The sequence below is a fragment of the Protomyctophum bolini genome (assembly GCF_963924005.1).
Source record: "Protomyctophum bolini genome assembly, chromosome: 19".
In the NCBI taxonomy this organism is placed as follows: domain Eukaryota; kingdom Metazoa; phylum Chordata; class Actinopteri; order Myctophiformes; family Myctophidae; genus Protomyctophum; species Protomyctophum bolini.
In genome coordinates, this window is record NC_137880.1 from 36,074,279 (window position 1) to 36,100,504 (window position 26,226).

The 26,226-nt window shown below is 44.9% G+C and overlaps 2 protein-coding genes across 7 annotated transcripts in view; one reads left to right on the forward strand and one right to left on the reverse strand.

Moving 5' to 3' along the window:
- The window catches only part of ccm2 (CCM2 scaffold protein), a 421,717-nt gene that overhangs the window by 191,201 nt on the left and 204,290 nt on the right, over positions 1-26,226 (reverse strand). The window lies entirely within an intron of this gene.
- The window catches only part of eya4 (EYA transcriptional coactivator and phosphatase 4), a 105,736-nt gene continuing 98,013 nt past the window's right edge, over positions 18,504-26,226 (forward strand). For 3 of the 6 annotated variants that reach the window (XM_080790972.1, XM_080790973.1, XM_080790977.1), the window contains exon 1: positions 18,504-19,009. The gene's annotated coding sequence lies outside the window, so the exon portion shown is untranslated. The remainder of the gene's footprint in view (positions 19,010-26,226) is intronic. The other 3 variants (XM_080790971.1, XM_080790974.1, XM_080790976.1) reach the window with 1 other exon arrangement.

A 26,226-nucleotide genomic window follows, 5' to 3' on the forward strand; every position in this document is an offset into this window, starting at 1 on the left:
AAAGTTTATTACATACATACAGAACACATATATATAGCTTTTGGATCCTCATGTCCTAATGACGTCACTAACTAGACATCACAATCTCGCTGCCTGCAGCACGCTGACCTTGCTGTCTAAATGTCTCCACTCCAGGAGCTGACTATAAAGTATGTTACAGTTCAGGCAGTACACAATACATATCTAGTACATTTCTGACCGATTCCCATATTGTACAGAGGACCACAATGGAAACAAGCCTATAGGCCCGCCTAGGGGCTTATTGGCCCAAAGCCTGTTAAAAAAGTAGGCTATATTCAATCAATCAATAAGTATTTTCCAAGTGTCTGTGAATGACTACTGAATGAGATGAGTACACAAATTAAATGTAGAATTTAATTTAAAAAAAAACATATTTTTTTTTGCTGATGAAAACCGATTAAATAATCTGTATTATTTTGAGACCGTTCCATTTTTATGGCCGATATCATCCGATCATGCTGCTGATTTAATGGTGCATTCAGGCCCCATAAAACCACGTACAGTATAGGTACATCTCTCTGTCATCTGACTCGCTTTTTTTGGTCTTGCTTTCTCTCGCCATCGCAGGAGCCAATGAGCCACATTCAGCCCTGCGTGGTCCAGTCAGAGCAAAGCTGCATGTCACCCCTGCCCACTTTGACAGGCTGGAATGGCTTGGGGGGTCGACGACAGAGTACAGCATCTTGCATTGGGTCTGGTCCACAAGATTCCCTACACACCACCAAGATACCCATGTAAGTACCTGTCTAAACACTTCCTTAATATCAACAAAGTCCACACCCACAACACCATGAGGGAGCTCAACAAACCCATGTGCAACCCAGATTCGGCACAACAAACAAGGGACTAAATTCATTTCGCTCCTATATGCCACCAAAATGTGGAACGCCCCAACCAACAGTCATTAAGACATGTGAATCCCTTGACTCCTTCAAAACCGCTCTCAAAGAGCACCTACAGTATATACGGACGGCTGCAATTCGAAACTGGCCCACGTAAAAAATCTGAACCTGAAGCTTGCAGATCTGACGAATGTTCGTGCCATGGAGCATATAGGGTGTGTTAGCATTATGTTATGCTTTAGCTATTGAAAAATACAAGCTCGTAGCGCGCCACCAAGTGGCGCGCTACGAGCTTGTAGGTCTGCTATTTTTGAAAAATCGAAGAACCACTGACATAGAAACATAGCTTTTTCAGAAAACTGTCAGGACAGTTTTTAAAATTTCGACGCCAGGCCTAAATGGGTTAAGTGGGTAAGGACTTTCCTGGAGGGTGCCCACTGGGTAGTGCCCACTGGGTGGTGAGGGTGCCCACTGGGTGGTGCCCACTGGGTGGTGAGGGTGCCCACTGCCCACCACCAAGGTTGTGGAGGAGTGTAGCAGCAGAGCTAGTGAGCACCGTACAGTAGGTGGGTACAGAGGTGGTGAATGTGAAGGGTTTGGACTATAGGAACGGGACAAAGGCTCGACACCTGTTTCAGAGCCATGTTGTCGTTCAGATCAGCGAGAGGTGGAGGTAGAGAGGTCAGGTTCATTTGATCCCTTGCTCTGTTTATTAATTCATAGTTTCTTCCTCTTTTTACCTCTGTCTGCATGTCTTTAATGTCCTCTAGCAGCTAGAGGACATTAAAGACATGCAGAGGTAAAAAGGAAAAAGCTAGAGTCTATAGCTGGTCATCAATAGCATCGTTGGCAGGTATTTTGTGGAACAGGCAGGGGTTCCACTAACATACTTTAGTCACAAAATGGAAGCAGATAACTATAACAATTGAAACACACAAAGATCGATAAATATGACGCACGCACGTACGCATGCGCGCGCGCACACACACACACACACACACACTTTCTTGTTATCATCAAAGTGAAAACTGGGCTGCCTTAATGTGATTGATTCTCTTTGTGATGTTTTGAGACAAAACTAATTTCCACTGCATTTCAAGCCTGTAACAAAAACAATGCTATGCAGCTTCGAAACCCCTTGTTAGATGGATGTGTTTATTCCATCTGAGCCCCAGAAGAATGAGACATTCAGAGGAATAACATGTGACGTACACACTACACACACACACTACAAACACACGCACACACACACTACACACACGCACGCACACACACACACACACACACACACACACACACACACACACACACACACACACAAACACCACTCCGTGGCTGCCTGGCGCTCTCGGGGCCAACAGGGAATGATCGATCATTGAAAAGGGGATTTTGAAATAAAGGAGAAAAAAAAATGGTTGTGTTACATTTGAGCCAAAGCAGGGATTTAGATCAATTGAGGGGGAGGGGGAGTGGGGGCACAGTGTTGTACGTGGAGAAATGAAAGGGAATAACAAACGAGTTGTATATAAAGCGTATAAAGTGTAAGGCGATAACAAGGCTAATTTCATTTGATACACTATTATTGTACTTATTAGCAGTCCATAATCTGAGACTGAGTAATCATTGAGACCATATTGGCATGTGTGTACTGTAGACCACGTACTGTACAGGTCTACACAGAGGCCAGACCTATCAGATATTATTATGATTTAAATATCGTGAATATGTTTTTTGTTTACACCATATTTCGCTGTGCAGGACTAATCAAAGGTTAACCCATTCTGGGCGGGAACCCCTTTTGGTGTTAGCATTATGTTATGCTTTAGCTATTGAAAAATAACAGATCTACAAGCTCATAGCGCGCCACCAAGTGGCGCGCTACGAGCTTGTAGGTCTGCTTTTTTTTTGAAAAATCGAAGAACGACTGACATAGAAACATAGCTTTTTCAGAAAACTGTCAGGATGTAGAAGACGTTTTTAGAATCTGATCTCAGGTCAGAAAACTGTCAGGATGTAGAAGACATTTTTAGAATCTGATCTCAGGTCAGAAAACTGTCAGGATGTAGAAGACGTTTTTAGAATCTGATCTCTGGTCAGAAAACTGTCAGGATGTAGAAGACATTTTTATAGAATCTGATCTCAGGTCTTAATGCGTATATCATTTTGGGGAGTCCTTGACATGAAAGGGTTTGGTTTGAACCACTGTCATTCATAGCCGACAAAACAAACGGCATAATTATGTAGTGTAGAACGACACGACGTCTCATCCACGTCCTCCACTTCTCTGTCTGTTTTCTTCTCGCTCTTTTTTTCTCTCTTGTTTTAACCTGTTTAGATCTGAGGATGATTCTACTAATGCCTTCTAAAGTTTTCAGAAAAAAAACATGTTTCTATATGTCAGTGGTGCTCAAACATTTTCATGTCAAGGACCCCCAAAAAATATATGTACTTGGCCGCGGACCCCCCCATCTGAAAATATGTTGTTCCAGGGACCTATATCTCCCCCATGAATCGAAGATTTGAATTAAAAACGTTCGCCGGCCCGTGACATAATAATATAGTCAAAAGATTTGTGCCACGTTTTCACGATAAAATAAATAAATATGATCTTTTAGATCTAAATTATAACATAATGCTGAAAACACCAAAAGGCGGGTTCCCGCTCACAATGGATTAATTTTGGCCACTGCAAGTTTATTTTTTCTTTCATTCTTTCATTAGTTGAAACAACATGGCCGACCTTCCAGCTGTAGAGATTCGGTATCAGCACAGGAGATGAGAGTTTAGTGTGTCCGTGTTGGAAAGAGAGAGAGAGAGAGAGAGAGAGAGAGATAGAAAGAGAGAGAGAGAGAGAGAGAGAGAGAGAGATAGAAAGAGAGAGCCAGCGAGAGGGATGCCAGTAGAGTGACTTTGCCTAGAGTATTGCCTCATAATAGCTCACTGTGTGTGTGTGTGTGTGTGTGTGTGTGTGTGCGTGTGCGTGTGCGTGTGTGTGTGTGTGTGTGTGTGTGTGTGTGTGTGTGTGTGTGTGTGTGCGTGTGATTAATACAAAATACACACTAGGTCTGCTATTTTTGAAAGATCGAAGAGCGACTGACATAGAAGACATTTTTAGAATCTGATCTCAGGTCAGAACGGGTTAAGAACAACAATACTACTAATACTTGATTTAATCACATGCCAATTTAAATTACACATGGCTGGCTCTGCTTCCACTGGAGAGATTGGATTTAACTTATTTTGTGGAATAGTACAGAGCCAAGGCCTCCCCCCCCACCCCCAATGCTTATCCCATTCTGACCGGGAACCCGTTTTGGTGTTAGCATCTAGTTATGCTTTAGCTATTGAAAAATAGCAGATCTACAAGCTCATAGCGCGCCACCGAGTGGCGCGCTACGAGCTTGTAGGTCTGCTATTTTTGAAAAATCGAAGAACGACTGACATTTTTAGAATTTGATCTCAGGTCAGAATGGGTTAATCAGACCAGTGTGTGTCCAGTGGAAACCTCGTATGAATCTGATCTCAGGTCAGAATGGGTTATTCATACAAGCAATGTTTCAATTCTGATGAAATGATAAACAGTGCTGGTTTCTTTGAACAGCTATTTCGTCAAAGGCACATTATTTATTCAGAATCTGAGCCACGGACCACCGTGACATTTAGCCTCCAAGACCCAAAACTAAAAGAATATTTTTGTTGTCGTTGGATAAGATTTTGTCTACAATTCCATTTGCTTTTGGCAAATGTTTATCAAAATAACAATTCTCTTCTACATTCTCGAATTGCGTCGACTTCTTGTAAATTAAGTAATGCAGATTGTTTAACAATAATTTAACTCTTCAGAGTGTAAAATGAAACCAAATTGACCTCTACGGGACCGCGGGTCCACTTGGTTTCATTTTACGCTCTCAAGAGTTAAAGATCTATAAGGGTCCATTTGGTTACCAACTCTCCATCATTTAGCTGGGGACCACCTGGGACCTTTAAGGACCACTGGTTGAAAAACACAAGCTAACGTATAAATCATATTATATCATATACATTGTGTGATTTACAAGCAGAATAGGTAGACCTACCGTAGTAGTAGCAGCAGCATATAAAATGTTCAATACAGAAATGATGAAATTACAAAATAAAATCAAGAATGAAACAAATAATATTGTTTTTGACACGTACTGTAATGTCAAAAACCTTACGTGTAAAATCAAGACATGACACCATGAGGGAAATAGACAATACAGCAATGAGGACCAAATATGCACTGAGGAACAACCATCACAATATGATATGATACTGTGGGCTGTATTTTGCGTGTCTTATAAGTACCAGGTCTTGTTCCCTAACTTGAGTAAACTAAAGACCTGGAGGCGTGATCATCAATGCCATTTGGCTATTCTGAGTGGCCAAAGAGCATTGATCACGCCTCCAGGTCTTTAGTTTACTCAAGTTAGGGAACAAGACCTGGTATACTTAAGACACGCAAAATACAGCCCAATATTATGTCCATGAAGCAGAAACATCTTCAGCATCCTCTGAGACCGTCCAACAAATGGAACAGCAGCACCTGCAGCTCTTTAATTCTTGCAGCACTTTTTGGCTGAATGCAAAGCCATGTCGAGTGGCATGATGTTGCCTCACAGACAGCAAGAAGGTCCCGGGTTTGATCCCCCGGCCCCGGGCCGGCTATAGGGTGGGTGTTCTGTGTGGTGTTGTTGGGTTTGATCCCCCGGCCCGGGCCGGCTATAGGGTGGGCTTATTTCTGTGTGGTGTTGTTGCGTTTGATCCCCCCGACTGGGCCGGCTATAGGGTGGGCGTTCTGTGCGGTGTTGTTGGGTTTGATCCCCCTTCCGGCTGGGGGTGGGTGTTCTGTGTGGTGTTGTTGGGTTTGATCCCCCCGACCGGGCCGGCTATAGGGTGGGTGTTCTGTGCGGTGTTGTTGGGTTTGATCCCCCTTCCGGCTGGGGGTGGGTGTTCTGTGTGGTGTTGTTGGGTTTGATCCCCCTTCCGGCTGGGAGTGGGTGTTCTGTGTGGTGTTGTTGGGTTTGATCCCCCTTCCGGCTGGGAGTGGGTGTTCTGTGTGGTGTTGTTGGGTTTGATCCCCCGGCCGGGGCCGGCTAGGGTGGGCGTTCTGTGCGGTGTTGTTGCATGTTTGTTCTCCCCTCGTTTGAGTTGGGTTTCATCACCGGTTACTCCGGTTTCTTCCCACAACAAAAGACATACATGTTCGCTACATACAGTACATACAGTACATACTGCTGCCAATGCCCTTGACCTGCACGGTACTGGTATTACATCTGATCTGGAGCTGGTCCCTGAGCACTGAACAGTGTTTGCTACAGTACATACAGGTAGTTAGGATTGGGTCAAATGCAAACGACCCAATGGGAACTGGTTCAGTTCTTTTTGGTTCTTAGTCCATGAGCCAGAGCTCAATTGTTCATAGGATCAATACAAGTAAATTAATACATGATATAACCTTTCCACAGTATAGTAACTTTTTCATATTTCCTATTATTTTTGCATATTTTCCTACATAATGCCTCATTTGCAAAATTTGTAATGCAATAAATCATTGTCTTCGTCTATGTAATCAACTGGGGAAGTGTCATGGTGATAATAATCTAATACAGGTATAGTTTTGATCCACTCAATTCATAATAATTAACGTTCCAATTTTGGATCGCTGGCTCATGGACTATAAGAACCACAAAGAACTGAACCGGTTCCCACTGGGAAGCAACCGGTGGAAAAGAACTGAACCGGTTCCCACTGGGAACCAACCGGTGGAAAAGGGACCTAGAGAGACTTTTCAGTGCCAGAATGTGGGGAGTTTTTGGCACATATTTGGATTTTGGAAACAGTTTCTTACTTTCTTAAGATGTCTCAAGATGTCTGAAGACACAATGAAGTGTAGTAGTAGTGGTGACATGTTGTGGGCTCCGAGCGAATATCTCATCGCATACTGTAAATCACAATTCTTCTGAAACGTTTGCGCATGAAAATGAATCTGACTTCAGTGTTATCCTGAGATTACAATTTGCGCACACGTGCGCTCACTCACACACACACACGCACGCGCACGCGTACGGCATACGCACGCACGCACACACACAGCACGCACAACCAGTGCATCGTTGTCCTAATTGTGATTGTTGTAATTGTCCTTGCTGCATGTAAATCTCGCCTCTCTTAATTGCTGTGTATTCTGGTACAGTTTTCCTTTGCCTTTTCTGCCCTCACTGCGTCTAACAAACACACACCGGCCTCACACCGGCCTCACACCGGCCTCACAGCAGTGAAAGTCACAAGTGATTTGGCCTCTGACTGCTGAAGCAGCATTATCAAAGGCTAAACGTTTTAACATGACAGCATGCTCCACCATGTGGCCGGCTGATGTGTGTGCTTTCTACCCTTTACCCTTTGTCGCTCTGTGTCTCCATCTCTCTCTCTCTCTATCACACCGCACACACACACACACACACACACACACACACACACACACACACACACACACACACACACACACACACACACACACACACACACACACACACACACACACACACACACAGCAAGCAGCAGCAGCAGTACGACGATTACGTGTCAGATAAAAAGAGAGAATAAGGATCCGGGCACACAAAGTTAAAAACAAAATGAGGAACGCCTTTATTAAATTAAAAGGCAACTGCCAACAACATGTTTCGACCTAACGGGTCTTCATCAGGGCAAGCATGAATACGTGTCAGAATAGAATACAAAACAGAATAGAATAGAATTTCACGTTTCCGGCAATTGTAGCAAAAATGTGTGCATGCGTGTGTGCGTGCGTGCATGCGAGTGTGAGCAGAGTCAAGCACATAACATATATACAGTACGTTATATTAATGTGTCCGCTATTGGCAGTCTCTGCTTACCTTTTCCCAGGCTGCTTTAACCCATTTTGGGCGGGCACACGTTTTGGTGTTATAGCATTACGTTATGCTTTAGCTATTTAAAAATAGCAGATCTACGAGCTCGTAGCGCGCCACCGAGTGGCGCGCTACGAGCTTGTAGGTCTGCTATTTTTGAAAAATCGAACAACGACTGACATTTCTTTTTAGAATCTGATCTCAGGTCAGAATGGGTTATAGATCAGACCAGTGTGTGTGTGTCCAGTGGGAAAACCTCGTATATGAATCTGATCTCAGGTCAGAATGGGTTAAGTATTAGGGCCCGTATAGTGAGGATAGTGGTGGCGCGGGGGCGTACTGGGGCCTCTCCAGGCCCTAAACTATTATGTCCATAACCATAAAACATTCAATCTACATAAAGACCAAATGTTTTGGATCTGGCCACAGTAGCCTCCCCCCAGGGCGCAGCCGTAAAACTGCCCTGAGACGCTATTAGCTGGTGGTGGGGGAGAGAAATATGACGGCCCGCTGAGCCGGGAGAGAGAGAGAGAGACCCAGAGAGAGAGAGAGAGAGAGCACAGCTGATGGTAAACTAATTTTGCTGCAGACACACTACCCACAGACAGTGCACATATGTGTGTGTGTGTGTGTGTGTGTGTGTGTGTGTGTGTGTGTGTGTGTGTGTGTGTGTGTGTGTGCACATACTGGGCACATATATACAGTACTAGTATATGCACAAGCACGCGCACACATGTGCGTGCCGAACGTGCACGCACGCACGCACACACACACACACACACACACACACACACACTACGTTGCACTCGCACAGGCTTGTGTTCACACTCTCTCACTCACATGCTGTGCACGTTATCCCTCGGTGTGGAACACACATAGTGTATCATGCTTACATGCTAGTGAGGAGTCCCTCGGGACACGCAAAGTGGGGAATATAGGCTCAGTTTCTCTCCCTTTCTCCACAACTGTCCTCTCTCTCTCTGTCTCTCTCTCTCTCTCTCTCTGTCTCTCTCTCGTGCACACAGAGCTGATCAGTGATCATTGAAGCGCATATGCTCCATCATTTGTCTTGTGGGACAAAAGACTGGGAATGAATTCAACGTGACCTTAACACTCCGAGAGTCTGTTAGATTCATATACACACCCCGCACTCTATTCACACACACTTGCACGCATGCACATGCACATGCACATGCACGTGCACAGTCAAGCACATGCACATTTTGTCTGCACATGCAAAAGTGTGTTAATTTAACTATTGAGTGCATGTAAAAATATTAAATTACATTTTATAATGCAGTCAAATGTTGTAATTTGGTAGACACTGACTCCACTAATCACTATTGTACTTTGACTCCAGTATTCATGAATTGACTCCCGGAACCATTAATATGTACAAAAATACATTAACAATCTACAAGCTCACAATGTGACGCAACGCATTGGGAAATTGTCAATATGCTATTTTCATTATTTTGTGAACATTTCTGAAAGGTTTTTGAATTCAGTGGGACATTTTCTATCAGTGATATAGCCTATAAAAAAAAGAATGTACTTTGTAATTTGTTTTGAAAACTAGTATAACTATACAGTGACTAACTTTAAAAGCAAGAATTCCAGTACTTTAACTACCAGTTTTGACTGTACTAATACTAATATTATCTTTACTACTAAAGCAGTGGTTCTCAACCAGTGGTCCGGGGACCACCAGTGGTTCCTTGAGGGTGTTCCAGGTGGTCCCCATCTAAATGACGGAGAGTAATCTGCATTACTTAGTTAATTTACACAATTAGAGAACGGACATTGTGGACAAAAATCCTATCCAACAATAACATAATTCTTTAGTTTTGTGTCTGAGAGGCTAAATGTCATCAAACGGTGGATCCGTGGCTGAAATGCTGGATAAATAATGGGCCTTGATATGAAAAAGGTTGAACACCACTAGACTAAAGTATACTTTGACTCAAGTATCATTCATTCATCCCCCTGTAGTCTAAAGGCCTATTCATAGTCTGGATTTTCGGTGGTGAGGTGACCACCGCTCCGGTGGTGAGCTGACCACCGTCCGGAGCTGAAATAACGTGGAGCGGTGGTGAGTAAAAACAGAGAGGAGGGCTGGGGGGCGGTGGAGGTGGTTTTCTCTTCACCGCGGCTCGTGACGTCATGTTGTAGTTCGGTGTTAACCACCGAAAATCCAGACTATGTATGAGCCTTAACCCTAGTCTAACCCTAACCCGCATTGACTTCATTATCATTCATCCCCCTGTAGTCTCCCCCCACTCTTTCTCATTAACTTTAGGCAGGACAACAGGCTACTTTTATGTAATTCTATATATTTATTTATATAAAAACACGCACGCACGCACACACACACACACACACACACACACACACACACACACACACACACACACACACACACACACACACACACACACACACACACACACAGAACACACACACACACACACACATACAGACAATCAAAACAATCAAAACATTCAAAGAGGAGGAAGGGAAGGAACATCATTCGCACACTTGTTTCTATTATAGCTCCAGAGAGACTTTATATACTTTATTTGATTGTCAAACTAATATTAGCCTGATGAAGACGATATAAGACCTAAAGGGTCTTATATCTGATGAAGACGGTTAGACCTAAAGGGTCTCATATCTGATGAAGACGGTATAAGACCTAAAGGGTCTTATATCTGATGAAGACGGTATAAGACCTAAAGGGTCTTTATCTGTTTGCCAATGAAATAAAGTGAGTCTCTTTGGAGCTATAATTGAAACCAGTGTGAGGATGTTCCTCCGTAGTTCCTCCTCCACTATAATGCCAACATTTGAGATGCCAGTGGATGTTGTTTCTGGGCACACGGACACTGAAATAAACACACATGCGCGGCCATCCCGTTTGGGAAACTAATTTGAGCGGGAGGGAGGGGGGGTTGAGGAGGAGGAGGGGGGGAGGAGGAGGGGGTGCACAAGAAGGAGGAGGGGGTGGTGTGGACGACGGGGGGAGGGGGAGGGAGACAGGAGGGAGAGAGGGGAGGGGAGCAGGGAGGGTGGTGGGTTTGCTGTAGTAATAATCATAAATCACAGCTGAAACGCCGTCATGTCACATGCCAGACCCCGCACCACCAGCACTAATGACCAGGCCCATCTTTCAGCGGGTATTTTTATCTCGTGAGCCCCCCTCTGACACGTACCCTGACTTCTCTGGAAGCCTCGTCTCTCTCCTTTTACATGGTCAGCACCTCCACATGCAGCCCTGCCCCATGCAGCCCTCCACATGCAGCCCTGCCCCACAGCCCTCCACATGCAGCCCTGCCCCACAGCCCTCCACATGCAGCCCTGCCCCACAGCCCCTCCACATGCAGCCCTGCCCCACAGCCCCTCCACATGCAGCCCTGCCCCACAGCCCCTCCACATGCAGCCCTGCCCCACAGCCCCTCCACATGCAGCCCTGCCCCACAGCCCCTCCACATGCAGCCCTGCCCCACAGCCCCTCCACATGCAGCCCTGCCCCACAGCCCTGCCCCACAGCCCTGCCCCACAGCCCTGCCCCATGCAGCCCTGCCCCACAGCCCCGAAGCACTGCAACGTTCCTCCACATTATCTATAAATACCGCCGCCCGGCTAAATGGCATTTTCTCTCACCTCCCCAGCCCCCCCCTCCCCCCCTGTCCCCCCTGCTGCCTGGCAAGAACCGGGAGCCCTCTGTGACTTGGCAAAGGGACCCGTGTCAGAGTCTTAGTGCCAGTACATCTTTAGCCCATTTTGGGCGAGGACCCATTTTGGTATGTTAGCATCATGTCGTGCTTTAGCTATTGAAAAATAGCAGATCTACAAGCTCGTAGCGCGCCACTCGGTGGCGCGCTATGATCTTGTAGATCTGCTATTTTAGAAAAATCGAAGAACGACTGACATAGAAACATAAGCTTTTTCAGAAAACTGTCATTTTCAAACAGACAATTTTAGAATCTGATCTCAGGTCAGAATGGGTTAGGACTTGTCAGACTGTCCCCCCCCCACCCCTCCTCCTTCTCTCCCCCCCCCCCCCCCCCCCCCTCAAAGCTGTGCCCCCCCGCCCCCCCCCAACCCACACCCTATGCCACCCCCACCGGCCCGGAACAGCTGGCTGAAAAAATAGATCCACCTGCCACTCTGTCTTCAAGTTCCAAAATAGTTTCGATTTGATTAAACGACTCCCAAATCGCTTCCCCCCCGCCACGCACGCATGCAGCCGCCGCATGTGTGGAAGGGCAGCCATACATACATACAATACATACATACATACATACATACATACATACATGAGCAACAACACATTATGCATTTGTGGAGAGAATGATATAATTGATGCTGATCTTAAAGCATAAAAAAACACGCACACGCACACACACACACACGCACACACACACACACACACACACACACACACACACATATTGGTCACTTATTTTGTGCAGAATGTTCTGCCAGGTTTTTGAGGCTTGCTGACATGCGGTGCAGTGGAGAGAGAGAGAGAGAGAGAGAGAGAGAGAGAGAGACAGAGAGACAGAGAGAGAGAGGGAGAGAGAGAGAGAGAGGGAGGAGAGGGAGGGAGGGAGAGAGAGGGAGAGAGAGAGAGAGAGAGAGAGAGAGAGAGAGAGAGGGAGAGAGGGAGAGACAGAGAGAGACAGAGAGAGAGAGAGAGAGAGAGAGAGAGCGCGCAGGTCAGCGACAGCTTCCTGCTATTTCAGGCTCCATCACAGCTTGAGCCTTTAATTTATTCTGGCAGAATGTGTCAATCACCGAGAAATGGGCCGTGCAAGGGCCGTGAGTATGGGAGGGGGAGAGAGAGAGAGAGAGAGAGAGAGCTCTGTGCAGCTCTTGCCGTTTGTTTGTAGTTTTAGTCAGTGTTGCTACCGATATCCCTCTATCCTTCCCTGCTTGACCAATCAGCATTTTGTCTGACACACTCGCACACACACACACACACACACACACAGTATTGGTCGTGGCCAATAAGTGACCCTGTGTAATTCCTGTCAGGCTGCAGTGGATCACCCTCTTTGTCTCAGAATAATAAACAGTTGTGGGTCTGAATCTGACGCTGGAGAAACCTCAATAAATAACACTCCTTTGGGATTAGAACCTGCAGCGGTACCGTGGTTCTCAAAGCAGGGTTCTGGTTACCAAATGGACCAGTACAGGACTATAGAGCGTCGCAGTCCCGCCCCCTTTCAGAACGACGAGTGGCCCAGGAAAAGATTCTCCGTTCATTTTCTCCATAGGCTTTTCAAAAAGTATTTATTTAAAGACGGTTACTCTGATCGTGACAAATCATGACATTAATTACAATGTTTTGGGCCGATCAAATAATTAGTAAGAAGAAAAAAAACGAAACAAATAGTTTTGTATCCTGCCTTTATTTTCTTCTTCGGCACAAAATATTGTGTTTGTTGTCATGATTTGTCACGATCCGAGTTGGCTTTGTCCGCGGCGTAACCGTCTTTATATAAATACTTTAGTTGTAGTCATTGTTTTGTAGTCATCAGGGTGATATCGCTACGTCATGTTGCAGTCATTGTTTTGTAGTCATCAGGATGATATCGCTACGTCATGTTGTAGTCATTGTTTTGTAGTCATCAGGGTGATATCGCTACGTCATGTTGCAGTCATTGTTTTGTAGTCATCAGGATGATATCGCTACGTCATGTTGTAGTCATTGTTTTGTAGTCGACAGGATGATATCGCTACGTCATGTTGCAGTCATTGTTTTGTAGTCATCAGGATGATATCGATACGTCATGTTGCAGTCATTGTTTTGTAGTCATCAGGATGATATCGATACGTCATGTTGCAGTCATTGTTTTGTAGTCATCAGGATGATATCGCTACGTCATGTTGCAGTCATTGTTTTGTAGTCATCAGGATGATATCGCTACGTCATGTTGCAGTCATTGTTTTGTAGTCATCAGGATGATATCGGTACGTCATGTTGCAGTCATTGTTTTGTAGTCATCAGGATGATATCGCTACGTCATGTTGCAGTCATTGTTTTGTAGTCATCAGGATGATATCGCTACGTCATGTTGCAGTCATTGTTTTGTAGTCAACAATCATCCGGAACTTCCTTTTTCCCTCAAACCGATTTTTCTCAATAAAAGCCAACAGGCTACGAGAGCTTTTATTGTTATTCTTCCGGTTTGATGGAAAAGGAAGTTCCGTTTGATGATTGTTCCTGCCTGATGACTGTTATGTTATGAGTTGTCCATGTACATCTACAGTAAGTCTGATGTGTACTTGAACTTGAGATACAGTGTACTTGATATGTGTATACTGCCTGTACTGTAGCATACTTTATAGATAGGCTACGAGAGACATCTCAGCGCCAGCAAGGTAAGCCTTGCCACATAGAGCACCGAAGTCCTGACGTAACTGGCTCATCCCGACGATTCCCCTGGTTCGCGGAAGTAATTTCTCTATGGAGAATAACATGGGGTGATCTTAATATCGTCTACTATAAGCGTTGTGGTCCAAAAATAAACAAGCTGTCTCGGCGTTATTGTTAGGGAGGTGTCTCTGTATCGTTTGCAACAGTCAGTCACTCATATATGATACAGTCTGCTTCTAGCGAAAATCTAACTAATTCAGCAGCAGTAACATTAGCGTTTTCTCTCAGTCAGTTGATTCTTCATATCCATGTGAGTGAAGCGGCCGGGGTGACATGTTTATTTTTCAAACACAGTTGTTATATGAGGCGATCTAAAATCGCCTCAATGGGGATTTCAATGCAACTAAACAAATACATGAACCTGGGGACTGACGCCCTCTACTGAAAGTGACGTCAGACTTCGGTGCTCTATTAGTCACGGTACTTTATCTCATATCTTATCGTCACGTCATTATGATCCAGCAATATATATATATATATATATATATATATATGTTCCTATTAATAAACTTTAACCTTTAGCGTGATACTGTCTCGTGTCGCGTTATTGTTTCTCCTTAACAATGACTACAAAACAATACTGCAAAGTTACTAACATGACGTATATAGCGATATCATCCGCTCACACGGCACCTTTGTAACACAGACTATAGGCTTTCCTCCGAGGTGGAAAGCCTGGTGAGGCGAGGTTAGTACAGGACAGGTCAGAGTAGAGTCCCCATGTTTGCAGGTGACTTGCAGCCAATTGCATGTAAATATATGAATACATGCTATCCTGCAGAGCAATGAATGGAGAATGCCATTGTTATTCTGCTGCATGTCTCTTTGTCTGTCCGTCTCTCTCCCTCTGTCTGTCTGTCTCTCCGTCTCTCTCTGTCGGTGTCGGGCTACTGTTTCCCATGGCAGTGTCTCTCCTCATCCCATGCCAAGGGGTTGAATTTGACCCCTCCTACATATTGCCAAAGCACACACACCTAAACACACCTAAACACACGCACGCACGCACGCACAGTCGCACACACACTGTCTGAGAGATGTCAGTCTGTGGAGGCCCCGGCTGGCATCACATGATGGCGCTGATGGCGTTGCATGATGTCACAGTGAGGATTCTGCGCTCTCCGTGCCAATAATGGACGTATATACTATGGACAGAAGAACGCACATGTGAGAGGAGATGGACGGGGAGAAAAAGAGGACAGAGACGGGTTGTGATGAAGTGAAACAGGGAGGAGGAGGACGACGAAGTGAATGATTCTGGAGTATAGCCATTAGCCGTGGTCTTGTATAGTGACGGGTAACGTCTGTCCCTTATAAGCCAGTCTCAGTCTCCCCCCTCTGTCTCCCTGTATGTGATGTGATGTGTGCATTACGTATACATGTTAACCCATACTTTAGCTATTGAAAAACATCAGATCTACAAGCTCATAGCACGGCACCGAGTGCCACGCTACGAGCTTGTATATAGGTCTGTTATTTTTGTTAAATCATGACAATGTGGCTCAGATCTTTGAATATATGCTTTCACAGAGAAAGTTTCTAACTCAAATCTTTGCTTCCCGGGTTAGGTCCCTGAAACAACACATTTTCAGATGGGGGGGTCGGCGGCCAATTATACATACTGTATGATTTTTGGGGTCCTTGACATTAAGTAGTTTGAAAATCACTGACGAAAACATGAGGTTTTTCAGAAAACTGTCATGATTTAGAAGGCATTTGTAGAATCGTCCTCAGGTCAAAATGTCAGTTTAACTGTGAGTGTGTGTGTGTGTGCGCTGCGGGGGACAATGCAATGTGTATTCAGTGTGTGTGTGTGTGTGTGCGTGTGTGTTTGAGTGATTGAAGTATTTATTAACAGATTTTTAGAATTACAGTACATTTCAAGCACAACTCAATACAAAACTGTTAACTGTGGATGTCACGACACCATAAAGCATTACACTTGTTTACAATAGGGTCCACGCACATATGTTCAATTCATCATAACATTTAGGGACGTACAAATATACACTTCTATATTATAGCCCAAAACAGGAAATCGTTATAGAGGAGGTAAAAAGGGGAAGAAAACATATACAGTTAGGGGGGGAAAGGGGGGTGTGTGCGTGTGTGTGTGTGTGTGTGTGTGTGTGTGTGTGTGTGTGTGCGTGTGCACATGTGTGCGTGTGCATGTGTGTGCTTGCGTGCGTGCGTGTGTATAGTGTACAACATGTCAGAAGTGTTCTGTGCTGTGAACCACCAATCGGTGATCAGCCAAGGAAAGCTGATAACATCACCTCAGAAAAATGCCGGCACGGTAAAAGATCATTACAACAGCATATAAGGTCTGTTGGCTCCATGCATTTACATCTGATCCATTAAACCATAACACATACTTTTATCAAATGAGCAAATTAAGAGGCCCTGCATGCAGATTTTCTTTCTGTGCCAAATGGAGTGGATTTACATTTCAGATTCATACGTCATTCTGATATTTTTGTGGATTTTGTTCATGGTTTAGCTTGTTGTCGGTGGTTGTTTAACGCAGTGGTTCTCAAAGTGGGGACCAGGGACCCCCAGGGGGTCCTTGAGGGAGTTCCAGGGGGTCCCCCTGCAACTAAAGGATAGTATGGAACCAAATAATGGACCCTTATGGGTTTGTAGAGTACAGTCTCAGAGTTAAATTAACATTGATTTTACAATCCGTAGACTAATGCATGTCAAACTGGGGGTCCTTGAAATTAAGCCGTGAAAGTCTTCTCTCATGCATGGCGGGGGTCCCTGGCATATCTTTTCAAATGGTGGTCTGTGGGCTAAGTAATTAGTGTCAAATTTTGGGGGTCCTTGACATGAAAAGGTTTGGGAACCACGGGTTTAACATAAGTGTAATTGTAGCTTCACCAATTTGCTCAGCCTCCAGTGAGTGGAGGTGATGACAGACTGTCTCATAGATTTGATGATCGTATGGCGAAGTCACACCATCGTGTCACACGCATAAATGCACACGCCTAAAAGCACACGCCTAAAATAGCCGTCGTCCACCAAAATAATTTGGCTCTAGAACTGGTTCCGTTCTAGATTCTTGGAACCTTCTTGGTGCTTTCACGGAACCGGCGGGGTGGCGGCCATTCTTATAAGGTTCCAGTTCCGGTGGCACAGTTGGTATAGTGCTATCGCCTCACAGCTAGAAGGTCCTGGGTTCGATTCCCGCTCGGGACGCTGTGGGTGCTGGTGGCGTGTTTCCTCCTCCGCGTCATCAGTGCCCATGATACCCGAAGGCGGGGTTGGCGAAAGGGCCTTTCTGTGTGGAGTTTGCATGTTCTCCCCGTGTCCCCTATAGGGTAGGTACCCTCACAAAAAACATGCAGTAATCCTGGTCTCTAAACTGCCTCCCCCTGGCCAGCCGGGGCGCCTGATGGAGGGGAATGGATCTGGTTGGAATAACGTGTTCCTTCCACGCGCTACGTCCAACCAGGGAAACTCCCCCCTGTCAGGTGTACTGTAAAGGAGCAACTTGGACACTCAGGCATGAAGGAAGCATGAGTTCAAGTCCGTTGCTCTCCCCAGGTTGGTGGAGGGTGTATAGAGCCCAGGATCACATTAGATTAGATGATTGACACAGGGGTGAAAAATGGGTTACAAAATCGTGGGATAAAAATCATAATTAGTGTTCTCAGTGGAAACACTCTGAACCGGTTCAATAGTGCTTTTTTTTCTCCAAAGTCTCCTGAACTTGAACACTGCAGTATTGTGAGCTTGTAGATCTGCTATTTTTGTCCAAAAGTGCCCTCTTACGGGATTTCAGCCCCTGCCCCTCTATATAACACTCTCTGCACGTCCCTGCAGGCCAGCTCCTCTGTCATCCTCCTAAAAAAAAGTTTAATTTGTTTCAATTGAACTTAATTAGACAAAATAGGCTACTGTATGTATATGTATAGCCTATAGGCCTATATATTTATTTTGAATTAAGATAAAATGACCAAATAAAACCAGTCAAAGAAGGGGTTATAGAATAGATGCAGATAGATTTTGTCATGGAGTTCATGTTGTTGTTCAGTTGTTCCTTTGCTGTGCTGTGGTGGCACACATAAACATGTGCGCGCGTCATTTGGGCCGAACTATTAATAAGAATGTCATTTTGGTATCCCCCCCCCCCCCCCCCCCCCCTCTCTCCCCCTCCCCTAGTCTCTTCCATACCCCATTACTTCTTTTGGATGGACGCCCAATCGTGTGCGCATGGCAGCTGGACGCATGCGTACTACTTTGAGTAATGATCAACACCGTTGCAGGAGACGGCTTCGGGTCTTCAATAATATACTAGCCTGCGGTTTTCTCTAATGCTACAATATGTAGCCCTGCTCTTATAACAACTCTAAAAGACGACGACTTCAATATTATGCTCTTTTTTCTTTCCCGGAGAGTCGCCCAGCTGTCGGTTTAAATAGCGTTAAGTGGTTCCCACATCACATAACTACACCACGGGCTGCGCTAGGAAGAAGTTTGTTAATTTGTGCGCGTGTTTAAAGTACCAGTAACTTTTCTCGAGTGTTGTTGTTTATGTTATTCTGGCCACCCGCGGGCTGGCTGGCTGGCAATGGCCAGGGGTTGGAGTTTGTGAACTATAGTCAGTGTGAGTGTGACAGCAGCAGCAGAGAGCAGAGCAGTCAGTCTGTCTGTCTGTCCACTTCTCCACTCCGCTTTTAGCAAAGCCGCTGCACTTCATTCTGTCATGAACACTTCCAAGGAGTGAAGAGAAAATTGGCTTGGTTTTATTTTTGGAGGTGCGAAAACAAGATTTTTTCCCCCTTCCTCTCTGGGTATGTTTTTAACTTCAATTCGCTCACAGTATGTAGGCCTACTAATCGGTATTGTGGAAGAAAATAATAATAATGTGCATGACCATATAGATTTTTCTGTGTAACAATTTAATGATAATAAGCTAATTGGAACATTAGAGGCTATATCGGGCAATTTGGGCTCACAGATTTAAAGCCTGGGATGGGATGATTTAATTCCTTGGATGATTTAATATTGATATTTATATCTTATAAAGTATTGGGTTCAACCGAACGTCCTGACTTTGTATATATAGCCTGGCTATCAGATAAGTATATACTTATCTGCTATCTTATTATTATTATCTGATAACTTTAGATAACTTATATCTGACTTAAATTCCTTCACTATAGGCTGTCATTGAAAATGAAAAGGCTAAATAATAATGGTCAGTTTTGACACTATATATATATTTTTTTTTTCAACATCACAAAAAAAAGAAAGAAAATGTATAACAGTGATATGTTTGTTTTTATAGGGTAGCCTATTTCACTGCTATAGGTCTATCCACTCAATTATATAGGCTATACTTTTCCTTGACATTGTATGGTTTTAAGTGTCGTGCGTGTCCTGTGTGTCCGCTTATGAATTATTGCGGCTCTGATGCAGAACTTCAGAACATGCACCGTCACCACCGCGCCATACGTCTGATGGTGTGTGTGTGTGTGTGTGTGTGTGTGTGTGTGTGTGTGTCTGTGCGCGCGCGCGCGTGTGTGTGTGTGTGTGTCTGTGTGTGGGGTCTCTTTCTCTCACTCTCCTCCGCGTCGTCGCGTAATTCCCATCTCCACGTGGAGTTTGTGTTTATATTTGATATGTTAGGAAATGGGAATCTTATCCCCGCACACACACACACACACACACACACACACAGCACCACGCCACGCCACTCGGGCGGGCTGCAGAGGGCTTGAATGGCCCTGGCCCAGCTCGGCCTGCCCCTAAAGTAACGACACATGACAAGTTACGCGTCGTCGGCTCAAAAATCTGATAGTCCTACTCCGCACCGTAAAGTAATCCATACAGGATCGATTTCACATAAAGGACTCAGTTAACCAACTCGCATAGAGATGGATCACACACACACACACACACGCATGGGTTTTGATTTGGTCTCATTATATAATTGGTTATTATGGTGAATTATTCTCGGCTTTAAGTGGACTCGACTGCCAGGCCAAATTATTTGATTAATCAATTCCAGCATGCGTGTGCATTTTGGAATATATAGGACTATAGATATCTGCCCGGCCTCGCGGTGGTGACTTGAAATATAGTGAAAGTTGTGATTAATCACGCGTGGACAATATTGATCCATATGGACGACGGGGCTCGAGTCGAGATTCATATATTCACCCTGAATTAATTTAGTGTTCTTATAACCCTAAACAGATTTTTAGTTTAGTGTATAGTTTTGTCAACTTTAACTAGCAGCCTTCAATAGGCAGTTAAGGATATATTGCTATTCGGATAATAATGATTAGGTATGGTCTACTATATTCTGGACTCATCTGGAGAGTCCGCATGCACTTTACGCATGCCATATTTATTATTTGCGTATATAGGCCTATTTCAAGTGTTTCCAGACAAAATGTACATAGGCTATACTGTACAGTTTTTAGAGGAAGCTTTTCCCCACTCCATTCTTGCTTTTGCCAATTAGCCTCGCTGTCGCTGAACAAAGTGGCCATGCAGGTGCTGCCTATCCACCGCGTTCGCATTGGAAATTATACACGACAAAAGAAACCGTCCACTGAACACACATTAACTTATGGTTATGGTGCAATAGGTCTATAAAGAAAACACAAAATGTCACGCTCTGACTGCAGGTTTGCCACGCCATTTAATTTCCCTCATATTCTTAATAACGTCGTTTCTAGCCATGCGTGTCCTCCTGCATCATTGACGATAATTACGCACAGACGATATTTTTTTACGCAGTGCATTTAGAGTTCCACAAATGAAAGTCGTCTGTCTGCCCGTCAGTATATATCGCTGCCGAAAATAGTGCGGCCCTTAAAGTTATAGTAGTAAACGCCTGAAATGTCTTTATGACAATAGCAGTAAACCGTATACGTGGTGACACACAGGCACTTCATGCGGAATGGTATTTTGAGACGTCCGTCCCCCCACCTCCACCCCCTTGCGTGTCATAACGCACCTTCTATACATGCCAGAACGTTTTGGAACCCCCCCACACTCCCACTGACATTTTTCCACCTTTTTCCCCCCATTTCAATTAAAACGATTCTGTCATTAAACGTTTCCTATAGTCTAATATCATAATTCCATGAATTACTCTTTTCATTCTATATACACTGACTGGAGTGACTGAAAATTTTCCACCTTTTTCTCTATATTTCAATTAACCCATTCGGACCTGAGATCAGATTCATACGAGGTTTCCACGGGACACACACTGGTCTGATTAACCCATTCTGACCTGAGATCAGATTCTAAAAATGTCTGTCGCTCTTCGATTTTTCAAAAAATAGCAGACCTACAAGCTCGTAGCGCGCTTGTAGATCTGCTATTTTTCAATAGCTAAAGCATAACATGATGCTGACACCAAAATGGGTTCCCGTTCAGAATGGGTTAAAACAATTCTGTCATTAAAAACGTTTTCTATATATATATATATATATATGGGCTCCATCTTGCAGCCACCCTTATCCCTAAACGTATTTACCATGTTTTACTATTTTGAAAATAATTTTAAAATAGTTCAACTATAGCCGATCTATACAATACATCTACATGTTGTGAGCTTGTATAGATCAGCTATATTTTAACTATTTAAACAAAAAAAATTAAAATACAAAAAAAAAGGCAAATAAGTTTAGGGATAAGGGTTTAACCCATTCTGACCGGGCACCCATTTTGGTGTTAGCATCATGTTATGCTTTAGCTATTGAAAAATAGCAGATCTACAAGCTCATAGCGCGCGTTACGAGCTTGTAGGTCTGCTATTTTTGAAAAATCGAAGAATGACTGACATTTTTAGAATCTGATCTCAGGTCAGAATGGGTTCATCAGACCAGTGTGTGTCCAGTGGAAACCTTGTATGAATCTGATCTCAGGTCAGAATGGGTTAAGGGTTGCATACATGGCGCAAGATATGTATCCCTAATAGGCTAATAATATCATAATTTAATGAACGACCCGTTTTCATTCTACACTATATACAACCGACCCAGCCCACACCATGCTGTGAGTATACTGTATATACAGTATATGCGGTATAACTCATTCTGACCTGAGATCAGATTCATACGAGGTTTCCACTGGACACACACACTGGTCTGATGAACCCATTCTGACCTGAGATCAGATTTAAAAAAATGTCAGTCGTTCTTCGATTTTTCAAAAATAGCAGACCTACAAGCTCGTAGCGCGCCACTCGGTGGCGCGCTATGAGCTTGTAGATCTGCTATTTTTAAATAGGTAAAGCATAACACGATGCTAAACACCAAAATGCAGGGTTCCCGTTCAGAATGGGATAATTGAGACCCATGTTGATAGGCATCATGCGGTTTGTTCAACATTCTACTCTCCCCGGCTTTTATGGCGTGAAATTACCACAGCGTAGATATGTAAGCCCCCCCGCCCGATCCAGTCCACTTTGGACCCCTCCTCTCCTCTCCTCTCCTCTCCTCTCCTCTCCTCTCCCCTACGGTGGGCCGTATACCACGTGTCCCATATGTGTTTCTTCTTCCATGTCGCTGTCAATGGGGCCGAGTGAGAAATATAACCCATTTTTGGCGGGACCCCCTTTTGGTGTTATAGCATTATGTTACGCTTTAGCTATTGAAAAATAGCAGATCTATACAAGCTCCTAGCGCGCCACCGAGTGGCCCGCTTGTATAGGTCTTGTATAGGTCTGCTATCTTTGAAAAATCGAAGAGCGACTGACACAGAAACATAAGCTTTTTCAGAAAACTGTCAGGATGTGTAGACGACATTTTTAGAATCTGATCTCGGGTCAGAATGGGATAATTCTTCTCTTCTGGGATTGTGACGGAAATGGCAGGGTGGTATTGATTGGTTGCAGCGCATGCGGGGGGGGGGTCGGGTGACCGTTCCGCGGGCGAGCTGAGAGCCATGGCGGGAGGGGATAAAACGTGAAGGGGAGATTAAAAAAGCCTCTATCAGATATAATGGGATGTCCTGCTTAAGCTATACTTCTGTCCTCCACAGAGGTGAGAGCGAACAAGCATGCGAGCCAGAGAGAGGTGGAGGGGTGGAGGGTGCGTGGGGGTGAGGGGTTGTCTTGGGCACAAATCAATTCGCCTGAGAGACGCATTATTGTCTTCGGTTTCAGGCCAAGCTATGAAAAATTAAAAGGATGCCAGTTAGTTTAAGTCCATGCCAGAGTCCACCGCGCGCGCGCAGCCGCACACACACACGCTCTCGCGCGCACACACATACACACACAGGCATACTGTACAGGGCGTAGGCTATGGTTATGATATACATAAATGCCTACAGCTGCAAGAAATTGATTCATTAATTGTACAAACAGCATATTGTCTTGGTCTTGGATGTCCTGCATAGAGTATAGATTACTGCTGTTTAGAAGGTCAGTTTACTGGGCCTGTAGTAGAATCAGCCTTATGGAAAGAGTCCTTGCTTCTGTTTCAACACATCATGCATATTATGCATCCACACATGGTTCTCATGAAATACATGAAATACATTAGATACTTTCAGTATAAAAGTAACTGTCTAATAATTAAATTACAATATTACATATAATTTGTAGTATAGCCTATATTCTCTTTCTTGTATAATTACAATATAATATATAATATAATATAATTATTATAATTATAATTATGTTATTTTTTCGATACCATGAAAGTTTCTGCTGAAATTCTCATTACCACGATGCGTCTGCAATTTATTTCAATAAATCGTTTTGTATTGTATTTTAGATTGAATACACCTTTTCCTTTAGGTCCGTGTATGTGCTGTGCATGGAAAGAACCTGTTGGCCGTTGACCCGAGACCTTTAACCCACTTAATCATTGATAAATGTGTTAGATAAATGAAACGTATAGGGGAAGAAATGTCACTGTGTAGGTCAGGGTTCTGTGTGGACCACAGAGACACGTTGCATCTCAGAGTTTCACCGTAGGCACGTTGTCGGCAGCGGTGAGGTTCCCCAGAGCGAGGCAGAGGTCCATGGGCCCTGTGAGGTTCCCCAGAGCGGGCCTGGGCCCTGTGAGGTTCCCCAGAGCGGGCCTGGGCCCTGTGAGGTTCCCCAGAGCGGGCCTGGGCCCTGTGAGGTTCCCCAGAGTGGGCCTGGGCCCTGTGAGGTTCCCCAGAGCGGGCCTGGGCCCTGTGAGGTTCCCCAGAGCGAGGCAGAGGTCCATGGGCCCTGTGTGGTTCCCCAGAGCGGGCCTGGGCCCTGTGAGGTTCCCCAGAGCGAGGCAGAGGTCCATGGGCCCTGTGTGGTTCCCCAGAGCGGGCCTGGGCCCTGTGAGGTTCCCCAGAGCGAGGCAGAGGTCCATGGGCCCTGTGTGGTTCCCCAGAGCGGGCATGGGCCCTGTGAGGTTCCCCAGAGCGAGGCTCTCAGAGGTCCATGGGCCCTGTGTGGTTCCCCAGAGCGGGCCTGGGCCCTGTGAGGTTCCCCAGAGCGGGCCTGGGCCCTGTGAGGTTCCCCAGAGCGGGCCTGGGCCCTGTGAGGTTCCCCAGAGCGAGGCAGAGGCCCTCAGTGGGCTATGGGCCCTGTGAGGTTCCCCAGAGCGGGCCTGGGCCCTGTGTGGTTCCCCAGAGCGGGCCTGGGCCCTGTGAGGTTCCCCAGAGCGGGCCTGGGCCCTGTGAGGTTCCCCAGAGCGGGCCTGGGCCCTGTGAGGTTCCCCAGAGCGGGCCTGGGCTCTGTGAGGTTCCCCTGCAGAGCGAGGCCGAGGCGATATATGTCCCAAGATGGGGAGACCTTTAACACCTGTTTAATACCTAAAAAAAAATAGTCAAAAGTAATCAACAAACTATACTATAAAAACTGATCAAACATTGGCTAAATTGTCAAATAATATAATAGTGAAATAATAAATATTGTGGAAAATAACCGATCTGCAAGCTCACGAGGCGTTGTGAGGTTGTAAATCACAATATTTATCTGTGAAACGGCGTCAAACTAAATGTAATGCCTCAACTCCTACAATTCCAAGTGCTTGTCGGGTCCCAGTTCAAATATGATTATTTTGGGGGGTCCCCAGTTGAAATATGACTTTTTGTGGGGGGTCCTGGCCTGAAAAGGTTGAGAACCACTGCTATAGCTGAGCGAGTGAGTGTCCACACTGATGTGGTCAAGTGGACCCTGATATATAGTCTAAATGGCTGAGGACCACAGCTGTAGCATCTTAAGCAGATTTGGAGTCTGTTGGTGGTTTGATAGTAGAAAGCTCTCTAGTGGAAACGGGTTGTGTGGATACCACTTTTCAACCTATCTTCATATAATAGATCCTCAGTAATAATCATGATAAAATGGCTCCATTATTTTCTACTCAGTCCGTGTCTCATAGGAGGGCTGTGGGCAGTTCAGAAACCCGTCCACCAGTGACATCATCGATGGGGAATCCCAAGCTAATAGAAACTGCAGGCTTTCTAGTCCTGAAAAGTTGCAATGCGAAAATGGAAGCCATCGTTCTCACGATAATAAAAATGTCACTGGTGGCCTGGGCGGGTTTCTGAACAGCCCTGATATTCTGATAATTCTGTCTGTTCATTAACTAAACCTTTAGTAAACGGTAAATGCATTTTCAGGTCAGGATACCAATTTGATCCAATCAGGAGAGAGAAGTCAAAGGATACACGTGGTGACACAAAGGAAATGAGCAGCCAAAACTGAAACTGAGACGCTTCTTTTTTTAAATATATTTTTTATCCCACGATTTTTGTAACCCATTTTTCACCCCTGTGTCAATCATCTAATGTGATCCTGGCTCTACACACCCTCCGCCAACCTAGTCCCCCATATATGGCAGACAAGGGGAGAGCAACGGACTTGAACTCATGCTTCCTTCATGCCTGAGTGTCCAAGTTGCTCTTTACACCTGACAGGGTGTAGTTTCCCTGGTTGGACGTATAGCGCGTGGAAAGGAACACGTTATTCCAACCAGTTCCTTTCCCCTCCATCAGGCGCTATGAAACTGAGACGCTTCTGATACATCATTCTCTCCTGAGTTGGAAGATCTCA